This window comes from Mauremys mutica, chromosome 6, assembly GCF_020497125.1.
Source record: "Mauremys mutica isolate MM-2020 ecotype Southern chromosome 6, ASM2049712v1, whole genome shotgun sequence".
Classification (NCBI taxonomy): Eukaryota; Metazoa; Chordata; order Testudines; family Geoemydidae; genus Mauremys; species Mauremys mutica.
Genome location: NC_059077.1, coordinates 93,569,365 through 93,589,762, shown reverse-complemented (window position 1 = coordinate 93,589,762; position 20,398 = coordinate 93,569,365). Strand labels below are relative to the sequence as shown.

Here is a 20,398-nt window from a genome sequence, read left to right as displayed (position 1 = left end):
CATGCTGCGGAGGAAGGCGAAAAACCTCCAGGGCCACTGCCAATCTACCCTGGAGGAAAATTCCTTCCTGACCCCAAATATGGCGATCAGCTGAACCCCGAGCATGCGGGCAAGACTCTCCAGCCAGACACTCGGGAAAAAGACTTTCAATATCCCAACATTGACCCTCGGTACTAATTACCAGTGGTGGCACGTTATTGACCTATTGACTAAATAGTGTTATCCTATCAAACCATTCCCTCCATAAACTTATCAAGCTTAAACTTAAAGCCAGAGAGGTCCTTCGCCCCCACTGTTTCCCTTGGTAGGCTGTTCCAGAATTTCACTCCCCTGATGGTTAGAAACCTTCGTCTAATTTCAAGCCTAAACTTCCCGACTGCCAATTTATATCCATTTGTTCTCGTGTCCACATTAGTACTGAGCTGAAATAATTCCTCTCCCTCCCTGGTATTTATCCCTCTGATATATTTAAAGAGAGCAATCATATCTCCTCTCAACCTTCTTTTGGTTAAGGAAAACAAACCGAGCTCCTCAAGTCTCTTTTCATACGACAGGCTTTCCATTCCTCGGATCATTCTAGTGGCCCTTCTTTGTACCCGTTCCAGTTTGAATTCATCCTTCTTAAACATGGGAGACCAAAACTGCACACAGTACTCCAAATGAGGTCTCACCAACGCCTTGTATAACGGGACTAGCACCTCCTTATCTCTACTAGAAATACCTCGCCTAATGCATCCCAAGACTGCATTAGCTTTTTTAACGGCCACATCACATTGCCGACTCATAGTCATCCTGCGATCAACCAGGACTCCGAGGTCCTTCTTCTCTTCCATTACTTCCAACTGGTGCGTCCCCAGCTTATAACTAAAATTCCTGTTAGTCATCCCTAAATGCATAACCTTACACTTCTCACTATTGAATTTCATCCTATTACTAATACTCCAGTTTATAAGGTCATCCAAATCTCCCTGGAGGATATCCCGATCCTTCTCCGAATTGGCAATACCTCCCAACTTGGTGTCATCCGCAAACTTTATCAGCCCACTCCTACTTTTGGTTCCGAGGTCAGTGATAAATAGATTGAATAAGATCGGACCCAAAACCGAACCTTGAGGAACTCCACTGGTAACCTCCCTCCAACCCAACAGATCACCTTTCAATACGACCCGCTGCAGTCTCCCCTTTAACCAGTTCCTTATCCACCTCTGGATTTTCATTTCAATCCCCATCTTTTCCAATTTAACCAGTAATTCTTCATGCGGTACCGTATCAAACGCCTTACTGAAATCAAGATATATTAGATCCACCGCATTTCCCTTGTCTAAAAAGTCTCTTACTTTCTCAAAGAAGGAGATCAGGTTGGTTTGGCACGATCTACCTTTCGTAAAACCATGTTGTAATTTGTCCCAATTGCCATTGACCTCAAGGTCTGTAACTACTCTCTCCTTTAATATTTTTTCCATGACTTTGCATACTACAGATGTTAAACTAACAGGCCTGTAGTTACCCGGGTCACTTTTTTTCCCCTTCTTGAAAATAGGAACTATATTAGCTAATCTCCAGTCAAACGGTACAACCCCCGAGTTCAGAGATTCATTAAAAATTATCGCTAACGGGCTTGCAATTTCACTCGCCAATTCCTTTAATATTCTAGGATGAAGATTATCCGGGCCGCCTGATTTACTACCGTTAAGCTGTTCAAGTTTGGCTTCTACCTCGGATACTGTAATTTCCAACCCCGCACCTTCATTCCCATCAGTCACTCTGCCACTATTCCTAAGCCCTTCATTATCCTTATTAAAGACCGAGGCAAAATATTCGTTTAGATATTGTGCCATGCCTAGCTTATCCTTGATCTCCACGCCGTTTACAGTTGTAAGCGGTCCCACTTCTTCTTTCTTAGTTTTCTTCCTACTTATATGGCTAAAAACCCTTTTACTATTGGTATTAATTCCCTTCGCAAGGTCCATCTCTACCCGGCTTTTGGCTTTTCTCACTGCATCCCTACACCCCCTGACCTCAATAAGGTAGGTTTCTTTGCTGATCCCTCCCATCTTCCACTCACTGTACGCTTTCTGTTTTTTCTTAATCACCCCTCTGAGACGGTTGGTCATCCAGCTCGGTCTAAAACTGCTACCTACGAACCGTTTTCCCTTTCTCGGGATACAGGCCTCTGACAGCTCCTGAAAAACTGTACAAGAAAACACTTGTACTGTGCCATTTTTATCATTTTCTTTCCAAAAAAATGTCCCTTCAAGTGGCGCTTAGTGATAACACATGATTGTCAGCAGACAAATTAAAGCATAAACTAGAGGGGAAAAAATTGTAGTAGAAACAGTAAAGAAATCAAACAACTAATAAATGTTCTACTTTGTATTTTTTTAAGAAAAATTCACTGTAATTTAAATAAAAGAGGAATTTCATCTCTATGGGATGCACAAGGGTGAGTTTCATCCATAAAGAATTACTAAGGGAAATCGACCATTTAAAAAACCCCTTGTATTTAATTCCATTGAGTGGGGTCCATGGAGTCAAGAGACAGCATTCAAAGAGTATCACATGCAGAGCTGGTCTGTTGTAGTACCTATGCACTATTGGGAAGAGGGAAGGTGTGAAAGTCAACTTCAGCATCATCATTTAGTTATTTCTGAGTGCTTACCTAGGCAGTTTTAACATGGTCTTTAAATGGAATGTATCTGCTCAATCACACACTATAGCCAAAGACTATGAACAAATCATAGAGTGTACTGTTATATGGGTGAAATCATATTCTCCTGCATAACAACAATTCATTTTTTTCATTTGGGAGACCACAATGAAGAATGTGGATTGGGACAAAATCCTCCACCCTGACCTAGAGGTCAGGTATAGGGCACCTGTGTAACCATATCATTCCAGGTACTACATTCTACAGCTCTAGAAACTCCTCTATCAGTTTGCAGTTAGCAGCTATGTTCAAATTTGAGAACCCATTTAGCATGCTTCTGTCATTCCTCTGTTACTAAGACACAAACCCCACCGATAAAGCCATAATAAAGCTTGGTCCCACAGCATATATGGGACTGTAACATCTGTCTGCATAGGGCTCCCTGGGCAGGTAAGTTGTGTTTTCAGCCATATGCAGCCTGGGACAATTTCACCCAAATGTGGCAGTGAACATGTGTCTGTAGAATACATTGCTGCCTGCATTTATACAATATTCTGCTTTTGAAATAGAGAGTAACATAATATAATCTAATGACACCGCCATGGAACATGTTGATTTACACGCCAGTTTTACTTGTACGTACTGTAACCACTTTCCTATATGCTGACTTGCATTTGTGCAAATAGTTTCCATGAACAAGACTTTTCAGTTTTAATTATGTATATTTTAACTTACCAGCATAAATAAATTACACATTTTTACCAGCCAGTTTTCTAAAAGCCACAACTGTAATATTTTGCCATCAGAGGGTTAGTCTTGTGTCTTTAAGCTTCCAATAATAGCTTTCTTTGTAGCTACTGTTTGTCTTTTATTAGCACTTCTGACTCAAATGACTTTAAATGCAGAGATCTGGAGTAATTGTGTCTATGGTAAAAACTACGATTATCAGTGAATACAGGCAGCATTCACATGAGTCACAAAAACATGATCTTTTTTGCTATGAAAAAAAACATCACTGATGGCAGAGAGGAAGCATCAGCCAAAAGGTGGAGATGAAGATTTATGAAATGCTACCTTAAGAGTATTGGTTTCACAACAAATCCCACCCCACAGGACAAGGTATTAATTAGTACTTGGTTTCCAACATCAATCAGTAATTCACCCCTCCACAGAAAGCAACTGCAGTCCTCAGTGTAATAAACAGGCTGTAAGATTTAAGAAGCTGAATTCTGAAAAGCTGTTCATGAAAAATTTATTTCCTTCATTTTTAATTTTTATATTCTAGGAAACCCACTGACATGAGAACTGTCTTTCTTCTTCTCTTTCCCATTCTCTCTTTTTGATGGGAAGAGAACACTCAGGACTGGCAGATCCCACAGAAAAACAAAAAACCAAATAAACCAACCCACCCGCAAGACTACAATATGTAAATATCTGAGGCACTGTGGAGGGCATTAAATTGTGTTGAGGATTTAAGTCCAGTGAAGCGTTATCAAAGAAGTTGTATTAGTGTCATTCTCACATGTAAGCTGTTATTTTAAAAACCAGCAAGATGTATGCTCCATCAGCTTGTTTGGGGAGGGGATGCACTCTCTTATCTATTTTTCACCTTCATATTGTTGCCTATCCGATGCAATGAAGTGACTGAGTTCTGATGAGGGGGCCACTTTGCAGACCTGAGACTTTAGATTTTCAGAGGGAGATTTTCAAGGCATAACAGGCAATTAGGTGCTCAACCAACTGAAAGTCAATGAAAGTTGTGCGCTGAACTATTCTGTGTCTTTGAAAATATCCCCCTAATTTCTATGAGTGAGAAATTTTGTAAAATGCCCTGCAATGCTACATTGTAGCTGGCTTTTGTGCGGCTGTGCAAATTGTGGGGAGGGATTAAGGAGACAGAAATGCTGCCTAATTGCTTGGGGAAGTGCAGGAATTTCTACCCTAAATGCTCTTCTCACCCCTCCTCCCACACTGGGATAAACTGGCTGTAATGGTGATGAGGATTAGGCAGAGCCATGGCTCTGCCCTCTGTGTGCTAACCCACAGAGTTGGAATTATCATTCCTTAAATCAATTACTGACATGATGCTGAATGTATTCAGTGTGTTCACTGCACACAGTGGTGGGAGGAATGCTTATCATTCTACAAGTTTTAAACCATATTATTAAAAAAAGAGAGAGAGAGAATATTTGCCAAATATTATGTACATGTTTATGTTTATAGAAGCTATTGCTACTCACTAGTAAAAAATGGGGGAAAGTGATGAATGTATTATATGGAACATATTAAATAAAAATATGTCATGGCTTCTTCAGTGGAAAATAGCCACTGAAATTGTTTCCTGATACCCAGTAGGATAATTTAGATGGAAATAAGCCAAGCTGGGAAAACTCATTTAAATGACACAAAGGAAATGAACTCTCCTTTCTGTGATTGACAGTAGGTGGTTCTCTGTTTTACATCTCCACCCAAAGCCATATATTTGGTGATGCATCTAAGAAAGCTGCATGACTCCTATCAATAACTCATACGTTGATCTAAGAATTTTAACTCAATGTTTTAGGTCAGAGCATTGTTTCAACCAGTTAGGCAGAGTAACAGATCTGTTTGTAGTTCTGGAATCAGCCCAGTTGAACCATGTATCCTAGAGATAGGACTGACCTTCCCTGTAGTACCAGGATATACTTCCTGTTTGACTGGTGTTAGACCTAGGTTTGTCAGTCAATTACTGAAGAGCCTAACCCAGCATGAGCATGTCAAGGAGACTCCCGTGATCATCACTGATAGTTACCCCTCCAGAGGTATAGGCTGAATGCTACAGACATCAAGGGAGCACGGAATGCTTAACAAGGCTTTTGGTGGTCTCCTAAGAGGTTTAAAATTGCTCAAGGCCTTGCTAGAGAACCATGATTAGTTTCCTCAGCCCTGGAGGCCTACAGAATTTCCCTTTTGGGATCTCTGGAGAGAGACCTTATGGCTGCTTAGGCAGAAAGTTTAACCGCATAATCTTGCGGCCCTTTATAAATTTGGCAAGCGGGTCGTCTGCCATACACCACCCATGTGAAAACAACAAATAAGTGTTTTCCTCATGCATAACACCAGTTTGTGAAGCAACAAAGATTTTTTTTTAAATAGTGGGAAATTCCCTACTCTTCCTTTCATTTCTCTTTGATCTAGGACTCAAGATCTTTTCATGGTCTAACAAGCTCAATTAAATGTTGATAATGATTATGATGGCAACTACAACTAGTGAAACCCGCAAGATATCACTGCTTAGAATTAGTCAAATGGAAGAGGCAGGGAGCAGGTCAATGAGTGGAGCTACCGCCCACACATAGAAAGTTAGACTCTGGTTAGAGACAACCTACTCACAGGGAAACGGTCCATCAGCTAGGAACTGCCAAACTGTGAAAGGAAAGAATCTGTTGCCAGAATCTCTAAGGAAAGGTTTTACATAAAATTACTGCCAGTAACTTACTAGGCCTGCTGCTGCTTTGGCTAACCAAGAAAGCTGCAGAGTCCAATCTTCCTATTCACAGAGCCTGCTGCTGTTGTTCCCTTGTAAGACTCTTACCAAGAATGGGCTCCAGTTAGCCAGGACAGAGAGTAAAGAGAGGCAGATAAAGGCTCTGAAGGAACACATACAGTATGAGAAGGAGGTCTGCTGTCACATTCCACTTTTAGTTAGTGGCTATTTTCTTCTAAACAAAAGGCTTAAATTGAAAGCCAGATGTTATGGGTCAATCTACCTGGTTATCAGTGTCCTGAGGAAATAAATTAAAATGGGAGCCCCTTAGGGTGACCAGATGTCCTGATTTAATAAGGACAGTCCTGATTTTTGGGTCTTTTTCTCATATAGGCTCTTTTTAGCCCCCACCCCGTCCCGATTTTTCACATTTGTTGTCTGGTCACCCTAGAGCCCCTTTGCCTAGTTGAAGTGTCAGTCAGTGTCTGACAAAATGCCACAGCAACACATTTTTAAAGGAGTCCTAACTATAGTGTAATACAGACCTGATCACAGACCAGGCCAAAAGAATAAATTGTGTTGTTACTGACATACACATCTGCCAGTTACTAACTGTAAACCCAAGGGGGGCACTTCTGTGAGCTTATGTGCTCCCAACTCCCACTATATTTGTAGCAGTGAACACCATTGAGACAGAGACCTGCAGGAGGACTGGAATCTCAGGGGTCCTGCAGGACTCACTACCATAATAGCGTGAGTGTGTAAAATGTACTTTGTAGCAAGTGAGATTGGGTGGGCAAAAACATATACCATACAGACCGTGGTAATTTCCAGGAAAACACTAAATCACTCATCAGTTTGTCATAAATAGAATTCCAGCAATGTAAAACAAGTTTTTGTTTTTAAATAAAAGGTTTTAATACTTAAATTCAAGTGAGGGATAGAAAGAGATTTAGTGCCTATTATAACAGGACTTAAAGTATTTTTAACATAGTTTAAGCAAGATTTGATTTACCCGTATTCTTTTAGTGGTAAAAATTGTATCTGCATTCCTTTTCTATATAATCAACTTTTTTTTAGTAGCATATGGGACTCTGCCTTTCTTGCGGGATTGGTCGGATCTAAGGTTTTTGTAGGTGGGAGCAGAATAAAAATGAAAGAAATGGTGCAGAAGAGGATGTGAGTGGGTATAGCAGGGCCAGATGGGAGCAGGATTTAAAAAAATAAAATAAAATGGTCCTGCACTGGAGAGACACTGGCTATTTAAGGACACCCCCCACCTCCCTTCATTCATAACTATCACCAACATTCTCCTTTTTGGCTGATGCTCTCCATGTTTGGTCTGAACCTAGGTGTTATAGTTTAAACTACATTCAACCACTTTTGAGCTATAGGAAATTGAAAAACAAAACAAAAACAAACAAACAAACCCACCTGAATTAACCTTCTATTCCTGGCAAATTAGTCAAAAAAATGGCTGAAGGAGATAACTTTGAACATGTCAAATTTCAAAGTGTGTGGAAGCAGCCTGGCCCCCGTTTTCATTCCTGAGCCTCTGCTGCCATACCTGGGTCGTACTTGACTCTCTTTCTCCAGCTCCATTCAACCTGTCAAGCCACCTTGCCATCCCCAACCGACCTATCATATATTCTTCATCTCCACAACCTTTGTCCTGTGTTAGTGGACGAAAAGGGTTGCATTTTTAAATCATCTTAACTTAAAACAATTGAAAAGCCCTATCAAGATGCTGACTAATATTAGGTGGAGCCTAAGCTAAGCTATAGCCTGTTAATATGACTTCAAACCCGTTAGCCTGAGTTTTGATGGGGCTTGTCAATTGTGTTAAGCTAGCACACTTTAAAACACACACACACACACACACACACACACACACAGGCTTTAGCCCATCAAGACAAGGCCCATCTTTAGCCCATCAAGACAAGGACCTATGGTTTCATCTCTCAGAAACCACCTCCCACAACTTCTCCTGCTCAACATGGCGCCTGCTCTCCCAAAGTTTCGTAACTCAGCAAAGCTGATAAGCAAAGGGGCAAGTTGGTAGAATCAGGAAGCAAAAGCAGCTGATAGTCTGAGAAGCATATTGACCATTTGATGCAACTTGGCTTAATTGAGTTACATTATAATGGTGGGAATAGCTTTTCATGGGTTCAGGTGTGTTTTTTTTTTTTTTAAACAAAACAAAAGTGACCTATGCCCAAGATATTATCAGCATTGTGTGAGTGCACATGTGTGATATTTGGAGCTTTTTGAGTCTTCAGTGGCTTAGAGAAACCCAAAGAAATGTGGAGAAAACAACATTTCTAAAAAGGAACATTTTAAAATGATTAATGAAGACTTTATTTTAAAATAAACCCAGCAAATTCAATTGTCCTTCAAAGAATTATTTCACCAAAATTAGAGACTACATTCAATAATTAATATGTAAAACATATGGTACATCAAGGATAACCCTCAACACAGTCTTAACCATGGACTTGCTACAGGTATTTCCATAATTATTATCTATTTATATGCCCACATATAAATGTAAATATATATGCATCTGTTGTTTATGAATATATAGTCCCAATCCCCACGATCCCCCTTTAAGGTCGGTAGTCCCAAATCTCTTAAATTCTAGACTAGTGTCTTGACCACAAGACCATCCTTCCTTCTATTAATAATTATTATATATTGTTTATTATGATTTATATGTATGTATTTTATACTGAGATCTGTCAATACTAGATAATGTTTATAAACTGTTTATTTAATATGTCAAACTACTTTACAATACAGTACACTGAATTGGACCCTTGAGTGTAGTTCTGTTTATATGATAGGAAGTTTCATATGCTGTTAGCCTTCACAGTTGAAGCACTCAGCTCCTTCATGTATCAGTCCATTATGCCACAAACCTGAATTACTTACAGAGTATTCCAGCAGCACCCCTGCATTTAATACCTGGGTGTTTTTACTTGCTCATTGACTGTGAATTGTATAATTCCCAAATAAATGGTGTCAAGTATTTTTTTAAATTTTGTTTAGATTCTTGTTGTTAGAGTATAGATTGAAACTCTTTCCTAACTTTATTTTATTCTGGAAACATCTTTGTTACTAAGATTGATGTCCCCCATGGTCAGATAGTATCACACTTGACAAAAATGTCCTCCAAATTAGGATAAGAAACACTGGTACTGTTTCTGATCTCAGTCCAAAATACCTCAGAAGTACTTGAAAGTGGTTAATGCGCAAAGTATTCACTTTCTAGGTACAGATCATTTTCTATATTCATTGCCGAATGTTGAAAATAAGAACCAAAGTTGTTTTGGTTTCTTCTGCATTTGCAAATGAATGAGCCTATGCTGGAGGAAGTAATTCCAGTAATTGAATGCCCAATGGAGATTGTCATCTGTTGGAGTGTACACCTATTATGAATGTAAAACTTTACATTAGTGGATTTATGAAACTAAAGCCACCATGAATCCATGGAGCAGCCTTATAACAATTTCTCTTAACACCCCAATGAGCTCTTTGTAACTGCTGTCTGTTCTGTTAGCCAAGCACAATTCACAGCATTTGAAATATTCAGGACCAGAATAGTTTTGTTATTTTAATTAATTGTGACTTGTAACAAAAGTCTCTCTCTCTCAAATCCAAGTACTCTGTATCACCTAGGTAACAGAGATCTGGGCTGTGGTTTGGTACCCAGGCCACTAGGAAGTAGAGAACTGTCACGAGGTTTCCTGACGGGAAAAGCACTATGGTATAGGGCCCTCTACTGTTCAGCTCAGCAGCACTAGTGATCTTCCACTGGAAAGAAAGCTATGGTGATAGGGGTGTTTTGAAAACCAAAATGCATTTCATTCTATTGTTTGTGGGTAAGGAATGAGACAGGGAGGCATTGAGAGAGGCTGCTACTCTAACAGGGACATGGTAAGAATACTAAGGTTGTAGATGTAGATTTAACTAATTTCTTCAGCTCTGGGAAAAGACAAGGAGTGAAAATGGGAACAAGGGGAAAAGATTAAACCACATGTTATATAAAAATTAAAAACAGGCAATTTTTTATCCCTTTTCCCTGCCAAACAATATAATTTCTTTGAAACAGAATTTTTCAAAAACATGAATTCCAACAAACAAAAATGTTTTCCTGTGTGACATTTCAATATGAAAATTTTAGTTTCATATTGACTCAAATGTTTCATTTGGTCTTTTTTTTTTTTAATTAAAAAGACACAACATTCAGTCAATATGTCAAGTTGAAATGAAACACGATGTCTCATTTCAATTTATTTGAATTTTTTTTTTTAAATGGTTCAAATTAGCTCATGATTTCCCAACGGGGAAATCACAAAAAAATTGTCTCAATATTTCTAATAGACTTTTTTTCAAATGTTTTAATTATTTCTGATCAGCTCTATTATAGATTCAGTTACATCAGCTGAAATACAACAACATTTAATGTGGAACACAGAAATAGAAAGTTATACACGCGGGCGCGTGCAATGGGCCCAACTCCATGCTCTGGTAGAATGTTTGGAATGTCTTGACTTTTGAGTCCTTCATTTCCCAATTTGCATGTTGCATTAGTTCTAGTTCTAGTATTTTATTCTGAATTTCCCTGGGTTTCTTTTTATTTGTTTTTCCTAAGAAAAATGAAGGGAAAAGGTAGGGGGAAATAATTATTAAAAAGGAAAAGAAAGCTACACTAAGCTTGAAATTTAAATACTTAGGGGCAGATTTTCAGCTAGTGTAAACTGAATTAGCTCCATTAAGGCTAATGGAGCTATGCCAGTTTATACCCAAATACAATCCAACCCACAAAGTAAATATATTGGTGATAACAAAAGCCTAATTTGTTTTAGGTTTCTGTAGAAACAAGGCACCAAACCGCATTATGCAGGGACTTATCAGATACACATTGTGGTCAGTCCAAAATGGCAATACGAAATTAAGTCCTGATCTTGTGAACACACACACACTTAACTATTCACATAAGAGGGATTGCACATTGAACTCAACCCATGGGTGTTTGCGAGACTGGAGCCTTAGCTGGACTAATAGTCTGACAAATCCAAATGTAAAATTTTATTTAAAAAGTTTTACACTTATAAAACTAACACCTCCTCCCTCCACAAAAAATTAAAAACCTTATTATCACCGGCTTAGTATTTTGTTGCCTGGAAATCCATTTGATATCACTAGATAACTTAAAACTCCCCCTCCCTCTCCCTGCATGAAATCCTTTCACAAATTCTACTCTTTACTTTTACTTGTCTGTAACAATTTCCACTGGTACTCCACATTTATTGTATTTGTCCGCATGGCATTCCAGAAGGGGGATGTTTTCCACCAGCTTGTGTTCCCAACAAGTATGACTGTGGAGTGGGATTTCTCCTTTAAAAAAAAAAAGGAAAATTCTCCTCTAAGACTTCAGCTATCAAGAACATTTCTCTTTTGAAAACCAGATTTCCATTATCTTTAGAATCTCTCTGCAACTTCACCTTCCAAATCTTTCGGATCCTCTTCATCTCCAAAAAAAGTGAAACTTTCCCAGTGTCCTAACTGATCTCATCAAAATGTGGTCCAATTAGTTACTTCTCTTGAATGAATTTCATGATGAAGAGGGCCTCAATGGACAACCCAGTGGCTTGATTGATTTTCTCTACCTTATGAGATGTCAACTAATTTTCAGCACTTTGGCTTGCAATCACAGACCATATATGTCAGACTGACTTACTTCAGTTTTGAATTCAGCTAGTCCACCCAAAGACTAGATCAGCCAGTTTCACCTCATTACCAGAAACAGACATCAGAACATCTACTCCAATTGTCTTCTTTCTGTGGTTGCATTGTTTTCCCATTCCTGAATGAACAAAAAGCAGAGGGCACTGGATTCTTCTCAGATGCTTCTTTTGTGGGATAGGTAGTGAATTTATGAAAGAGATCTCATCTGAAGAGTGCCAAAAGGTACATCTAGAACAGAACAAAAACTCCTGCTTTTGACCAAAAGTACCAGATAAGAGTCTCTGGATTTTGTTGCCCACAAAAATAGGATGCTGTGTTGACTATTTATTTCCCTATTTTCACAAATAGTCAGACCATTTGGGGGTGCTCTTTAATACAGTTTGGGTAACTAAGAACATATTTGGGCTCTGAGACTTTGTATGTGTGTACAGCAATGGCTCTCAGTTCTGATATATGTCTCACTTGATATGGCATCAGATACCTCAGATAAGGTTTTTGCCATTCATGTAATCTGGACTTTGGGAACAATGAAAAAAATCATATTGGTGACATTGATTCTGGCCACTTTCAGACTGTTCATCTCTACGTTCCTGTTGCTAGCTGTGGGATTACTGACTATTTCTTGTCTCTTCCGTTCGAAACTGTACCTTGCTCCTCTCCGTTCTCCTCAGTGGTGTATAATAGCTTTTCTTTTTCCTCACTTGGGGTTAGTTTCTCTAATGCAATGAATTAGCTTTGCTTTCTCTTCCTACAGAAAGAATCTAAGGATGTGTCTACACTAGGAACATTACAGCATATGCCTGCAAGCCTAGTTTGCTCAAAGCAGAGTTAGATGACACAGTGTCTAAGTGTTCCTGAAGCTAGTCTATGCTACATCTGACGGTCTGTAGAACCAGTGCTGAAAAACAAAAAGTTGTGATGTTTTCAGGGAATGCTGTCCTGGAAAGGTTCCATTTGGCTCTGGACTAGTTAAGAAAGTGACTATGACTAAAGGCGTACAGGAGAGTGCTGCTCCCTATGATCTGCCACACTGGTGTCCTTTCTGCAGTAATCATCTGTTAGGTACAGATCCACACATAAAGAGATGCGTCCATGTCATCCCTGCCTGATTTTTGGTCAGTGTCAGTCACTAAGGTGCTAGACATGCTGAGAGCTTTGCCTAGCTGTCTTCAAGTTGGATCTAAGAACCTGTTTAATTAGTGAAATCCAGTGGGGGCAGTGGTGGTGTAGGACTGGGTACATTGAGGACACTGTTCAGGCCACCATTTCCTGGGATCAGATGATGAGCTCTTGCCAACGGTCTCTAGATCTGAATGTCTGTATGGCAGTTGGGAACGCTTGACTCCAGAATTCACTTCCTCCATTGGTCTGACATAGCCCACATTTTTTAAACTACACAACATGGTGGAAAGTCTTTCTGATTAGCCGCATTTTGGCCTTAATGGGTGGGTGAAGAATTTCTAGAGTTTGATAGGTTTATCCAGAATGTATCTAGCCAATATTATTAGATTTTGTATTGTTATATATGTACTGCCCATAGACATTGTGATGAGCATATTTGAGAAACTGAAAAATACATGAATAATATAGAAATGTCACTTAGGTTTGCTATTGGACCTTTCAGTTGCAAACAGAAAAAAATAAGTCTATTTCTGACATTTAGGGCCAAATTCTTAGCTGGTGCAAATCAGGACAGTACCACTGACTTCAACAGATCTACACTAATTATGAACATGGCCCTAAATTTTTTAGTTGAAAGATTTCAACTCAATTTCACTCAGCAGCTGCTGGGTTCCTCAAGGACTGTATTTCTGGGGCAGCCCCACCATGCAGACTGCTGAGAAGCCAGCTGGCCTGGAAATCTGGAAGCCATGGGGCTCCAGGGAGGTCTGTATGGCAGGGCTACCCCAGAGTCACATAATCTGGAAGCCCATTTTAGGGCCTCCAGGCTCCAGGCTCTGTGGCATTAACACTGGGAGCTCTGACATTGCAAGACTTCCCCAGAACCACATACCCTGGAAGTGTGAGGTCCCTGGGCCTAGGGCAATCTGCTTGGTAGAGCTCCCCTGCAACACAGCAGATTTTTAAACAGAAACCTTCATGGCAGACAGGGTTCCCTTGGAATCCTGCCTCTGATTCTGCAAATCCAACTCACTTTCATGAGAAATCTCAGATTCAACAACTGGCATTTTCTGACAAAACGCTGTTTCATTTGAAAAATTTTGACCTGCTCTATTCATTACAGGGATCTAATCTAGAGGTGACAAAAGCACGAATAACTGTCTCAGTCTGTTTCAGAGAGAACGTTACTGTCTATTTGCCAAGTACAGATAAATTCTTGGTCATGGCAGCAATCTGGGCTTCCAAGAGCAGCCAAGGACCTAGTAACACACCTGAATTATGCACGGTGTTGCAAACATAGCATTCCCTTCTTATGCTACTAACAGAAGTTCTGTCACTGTTTTCCAATTGTCACCCACAAAATCAGTCTAAAAAAGATGAAGTTGCAGCCTGTAGTGGGAAGAAAAGATCCAAGTTCATATAGACAGTGGGTTATTTATCTCACCGCGCCGGCCAATGTAATCAGCACAGAATCAAACATGCAAAATAATGGTTAATTAAGGCTCACGTAGAGTGGGAGGGCATAGATCCAATTAATTTTGTGCTTAACACAGTCCTCAATCTGCTCATTTCAGACAGAGATTAGGATACTTTCTGAGATGAAAACTACTGTTGGATCCCTACTAAGCCTTCCTTATCAGAAACTGAACTAGAGACTCCAGTCTCTGTCTCAAACCTCAGAGATAAAGACAGAACAGTGAAAGCTGCCAATGACAAGACAGATATTGTACTGGAGTGGTAACAGATTCTCTTCCCATATGTTGCTCCAGTTATCGTATGCAAAGGACTGAGAACAAAAGTCTGTAAATAAAGCCTTCCTGCACAAAAGGTGTAGCGGCCACAGTGATATACTTGCTTAACTGAGAGTAATCCAGGGCCATCAGACTTACCTATTCTAGGCAGCATCTTCAGCAACCAAACAATTCTGAATAGCAGCATCTAAAAAGTCAAGGAGACTTGGACACAACTACATGCTGAGGCTCATGGCACTAAAGGATCAAATAGCTACCTAGGTAAACTGGGTCTGAATGATTGGCTATTGGTTTGTCTGAGGACCTTAACAGTGTGATCTTCACATCACAAAGTGTCTTTGTAAGAATGATATAGTGGGGTTCCTCATCCCTTGTGTCTGCCTGATTTCTGTCTCAACTGTGCCCAGTTTGCAAACAAAAATATGTTTGTTTTCTTAACTGCCAGTCATGCTAACCCACCCTGGGCTCTAGCAATCAAGCTGGGTTCTATCTTGCATACCACCATCAAGTTTTGAAGGCCAAATTAAACCTTCAGCTACACCTGTGCAACATCCATGTGTTCAGATTATGCCTTCAGTTACACCTGTGAAAATTCACTGACCAGACTGGGGTTGCACAGGTGTCTCTGAGAGCCTAATCTGGTTACAAGAACTTCTGTTTCTGGTTATGATGATTAAAATAGATAGAGCCCAGCTTGACTGTGAGAGCACAGGGTGAGTTAGCATGACTGGCAGTTAAGGAAAAGAAAACTAGTCTTTGCATTTGCAAATTGAACAAATCTGACATGGAAATCAGTGAGACACATCAACCATGGAACCCTGTGATACCATTTTTTAAAGTCACTCCAGGATAGAACCACACATAAAAAAACCCCAAATCAAAAACAAACAAAAAAAAAAAGTTTATTTGCAATAACTTATTTGCCTCTAGGTGGCTTACAATTATTAAATACTACCTATATTCTCAAAGGGTCTCTTTTCAAGTACAATTCACAGATGGGCTTTGTTTTTCTACATTGCTTTCTCTATGCAATATCACTTTGTGGAGTACTATGTAGCATTACAATCCCTTCACTTTAAATTTGTCCTTCATTTGACATTGCAATATTGTTGACTACTTTAATTCTCTACAATTTATTGATACAAGGCTTTATACACTCACATAAGGAAGCTGAGTCATAATCTAAAAATTATGGGAGATCCCCAGGGAATGTTTAAGTTTTCTAATAGCAAACATACACCATTCCATCAAATGAACTGTTATCTTAGATGATAGTTGTTTCACATTACTTTCAGAAGCGAAATTTCCCCCATGGAAATACATTGCAAATATCTGATAAGAGAACATTTAATTTACTTAATGTTTGAATTTTGAAACCCAGTAATGGTAAGGATTTGGGGGCCTGTGAATTTGTAAGGCTGCTATCCATTTCAACTCCAAAGATTTCAGGAATCCATGTTGAAAGAGCCATCCCCCAATAGGGAAAGAAGCTATACTGTCATTGGTTGGATCCCCTGGTGGCTACTCAGTAGAAGCCACAGATGAACCCTAAGAGGGGAAATGCAGCTTGGAGCCATATTAATTCCCACACTGACTCTCAGCATGAAAGTCAAAAGCAGGGGCCTGGGATGATGCCACAGAACGTAGCACCTCCGTTGCTCCAACCCCGACACTGTGGATCATGTAGAGTTCTCACTGTATGTGACTCTTCTATTGAGGCATCTACATGGTGCCAGATATAGGGGGAATTGTACGCTCCAGATGGCATCCCCACTTTCTGGGTAAAATGGGGGAAGTCAGCAGACAAAGAGTAATGTTCTCATGCAATTCCATCAACTATTAAGTCAAATTCACTTAAAAAATATATAGGAGTTTGATAGTTTTAAATAGTCCTTTGATTTATAAACCACGCATAGTGCACACTATATGTAGTAGAATCCAGCTACTGTGAGAATGGGAAAATGGTCTGATTTTACTTAATTGTTCTTTACTATAACTTTCACCCTATGACTTTAAACATATGCTCTTTTTTTGAAAATAGTCATTAACCTTTCACAGGATGTATAACTAGCTTTATCATGCTGGAAAAAAAAATCCACTTTGAGTTCTGAAAAGACGACCCATTGGGAGAGACACAAATGGTAAACCATACCAAAGGACACAAAAAGGCCCATAAAACATCAGTAGGGTTATAAAGGTCTATGGATTTTAATTGCTGTGTGCCATTGGGCCTTTACAAAGCAATCAAGCAGGCAATCTCCAAAGACAGCCCTGCCATAATACATTTAACAATAGAGTTCTCACCCCATCAGCAGACTAGGGTTTATGAAGGTCCCAATAGCAATTAATGACCTTGTATGCCGAGAGAAAAAGACAAAATTACTTAAATTGGCTGCCCTTTTTTGATGCGTAACTTAAGTGAAGGAAGCATAATTTCAGGAAAAGGAATGCAAAAGTTTTGATAAGGTAGACAAAGACTTTTCTTCTTGTTGCTAATGTTCTTGTCTGTGCATGTTCTTAAAAAAGGCACAGAAATCTGCTGTCCTGGTGCTAAGTGAAGGATATTAGTGCTGTGTGTAGTTACCTAAAACAAAATTATATTGGCAGTAGGGAAGGGGAGAAAGATTTAACTATTGTGTAACAATGCAACAGTCCAGATAAGAGAACTTTATTCTGCTTGACTGCTAGTTAGAAAAAAGTCTATCCTAATGACATTTGGGTTGGTTTGAAACAGTGAACATAATCAGCAACAGCAGAAGGTTATGTGGAGAAGATTGTTAATTCTGTGGGATTATAAATGGAATTTTTCTTGTTTTCTTCCTCATTGCATACACTGTATAATTCTGCTGATATTTCACATGAGCGGATAGAGCCCCAAATATAGGGTTAAAGGATAGCATGCAAAACAGTAATAAATGCACAAAGGTACCCACTGCACTAGCACTATGAAGATGAGCCAGTCATGTAATTAAAGCAAGAACTGAAGGTAGGGAATTTAAAATGAGAGTAGAAGACCTTGGGAAGGATACCCATGATAACTTTAATACAGTACAGAATTCTAAGTGATACTTCCACATTAGAATTTTCTAAGTGACACATTCACATTACAGAGGAACTGAATGCTGTTTTTTTTCCTGAGTTGGGCAAAACATTCAATTTCTAAATGAGGCACTAGAGCCACCTGTGTTAGGAGGGTTAGCCAATAGGTAGATATTCATTTTCATAATGAAATAAAAAAAATAGATTATTTAATTATTTGTATATGTTCAGCTACAAGCCACTCCTTTTCTCTAAGCAGAAGCTGGAGCACAGAGTCTGTTTTTGAGGAACTATTATACATCACAAAGAATCAAGTTTCAGGATGTGATCCAGGTAAGAATGGCAATAAAATTAATAGATTGCTAGAATATTCATTTACATTCTGATCTAGTCCTTGTTTTCTGAACGTTATTTTTAAGGGCGGGTGAGCCATTTATAAATAAGATGAATTTTCCCAAACCCTAAATTCAGATGCTTCACTGTCCTGCCGAAGAAGCTCTACATACAAATGCTGTTGCTATTTCTATGCTCAGTTCACAAAAACTTCACTTGCATAAAGATGATGTACTCAGCGTCACACTGGCAGCGTTCCAACTACACTTCATTCTATTCAGGCTGGCTGGGAATGTCACTTTGTCAGCCCATTTAGCTAAGTATCCATCTGTCTTTCCCTTAGCAAATGGTGCCAAATAGTAAGAGGAAAACAGAAAGTTTATATAGTCTATTTATTATATGTATTTATTTAAATTAATATGAAACCTGACAGAAAAAATGACTAGGGACTATCTTTCCTATTAAAAAACAAAAACAAACAAAACAGACTAGCTCTGTTACCAAACCACTTTCTATTTTAAATTTAACAATCTAATTTGATTACAGCCTACAAGATTTCTTTTCCCTGGTCTTTGTAGAGCAAGAGTTGCATTTCAAATCAGATTGGGTACAGCTAATAATGAACTTGTTTGTTTAAAGTCTGTACAAAGATTTTAAGTTTACATTTGTGAGGTGTGTGGGAGAAGGAGAATACAGTCTCACTTCCCTGATCCTGCTCTCACTTGGTTGTAGGCAGAGCGGAAAGTCTAGCTGTTAACTCCCCAGTTCCCCCCTGCCCCAAAAAAGTTACTTTATTAAAAGTTCACAAAGACACTGCACAAAACTGTTTTCCTGCATGAATCCAACCAACCACAGTCTTACACTCTGTTGGCTCAGCTTTTCTAAGCTAACTCTGGGGTGGAAATGTGATTCACTGGACTGGAGTTGCATAAGCTATGGAATGGAGTCTTAATTCATTGAACTGGAACTACTACGTAATAGGACTCATTTGAAAGAGCATAAGAATGCCCATACTGGGTCAAACCAAAGGTCCATCTAGTCCAGTATCCTGTCTTTAGACAGTGGCCAATGCCAGATGCCTCAGAGGGAATGAACAGAACAGGTAATTATCAAATGATCCATCCCCTGTTAGCCATTCCCAGCTTCTGGCAAACAGAGGCTAGGGACACCATCCCTGACCATCCTGGCTCATAGCCATTGATGGACCTATTCTCCATGAACTAATCTAGTTCCTTTTTTAACCTTGTTATAGTCTTGGCCTTCACAATATCCTCTGGCAAGGAGGTCCACAGGTTGACTGCACGTTGTGTGAAGAAATACTTCTTTTTGTTTGTTTTAAACCTGATGCCTATTAATTTTATTTGGTGGCTGCTAGTTCCTGTGTTATGAGAAGGAGTAAATAACACTTCCTTATTTACTTTTTCCAAACCAGTTATGATTTTATAGACATCTATCAATCCTCCCCTCCCTTTTTCCAAACTGAAAAGTCACAGTCTTATTAATCTCTCCTCATATGGCAGCTGTTCCATACCCCTAATCATTTTTGTTGCCCTTTTCTGAACCTTTTCCAATATCTTTTTTGAGATGGGGCAACCACATCTGCACGCAGTATTCAAGATGTGGGTGTACCATGGATTTATATAGAAACAATATGATATTTTCTGTCTTATTATCTATCCCTTTCTTAATTATTCCCAACATTCTGTTTGCTTTTTGAACTGTCACTGCACATTGAGTGAAAGTTTTCAGAGAACTATCCACAATGACTCCAAGATCTCTTTCTTGAGTGGGAACAGCTAATTTAGACCCCATCATTTTATATGTATAGTTGGGATTATGTTTTCCAATGTGCATTACTTAGCAGATGAAATTCAATGTTGATAAATGCAATTTTGTTGCCCAGTCACCCAGTTTTGTGAGATCCTTTTGTAGCTCTTTGCAGTCTGCTTAGGACTTAACTATCTTGAGTAGTTCAAGAAAGTGACACTTTACAACCATTTCTGTGGATCAAGTCTCCTAATCTCAGCTCCATTCTAGCGGATGAAGAACTAGGAAGAGTTATCCTTGCTTTCACTCACCCTGTTTCGGAAAGTAATTTGCTAGAATCCTTGATGTACTGAGTAAATTAACAGTGTGGATGTGTAGGTGTCATTTTTTGTAATCAGACTGAGAACGTATATTTCTCATGGCTACCAAACATCTTCAAAGGAAGAGTGTTCATAAACCCCACTGAGGACAAAAATGACTAAAAGTAGTAAAGATCCATTAACACAAGTGATCAAGAGCTCA

The 20,398-nt window shown here is 39.2% G+C and overlaps 1 pseudogene; it reads right to left on the bottom strand.

Annotated features, from left to right (window-relative positions):
• Positions 1 to 11,133: 11,133 nt before the first annotated feature.
• Positions 11,134 to 11,980, bottom strand: LOC123372244 (annotated as a pseudogene).
• Between the last annotated feature and the right edge of the window lie 8,418 nt (positions 11,981 to 20,398).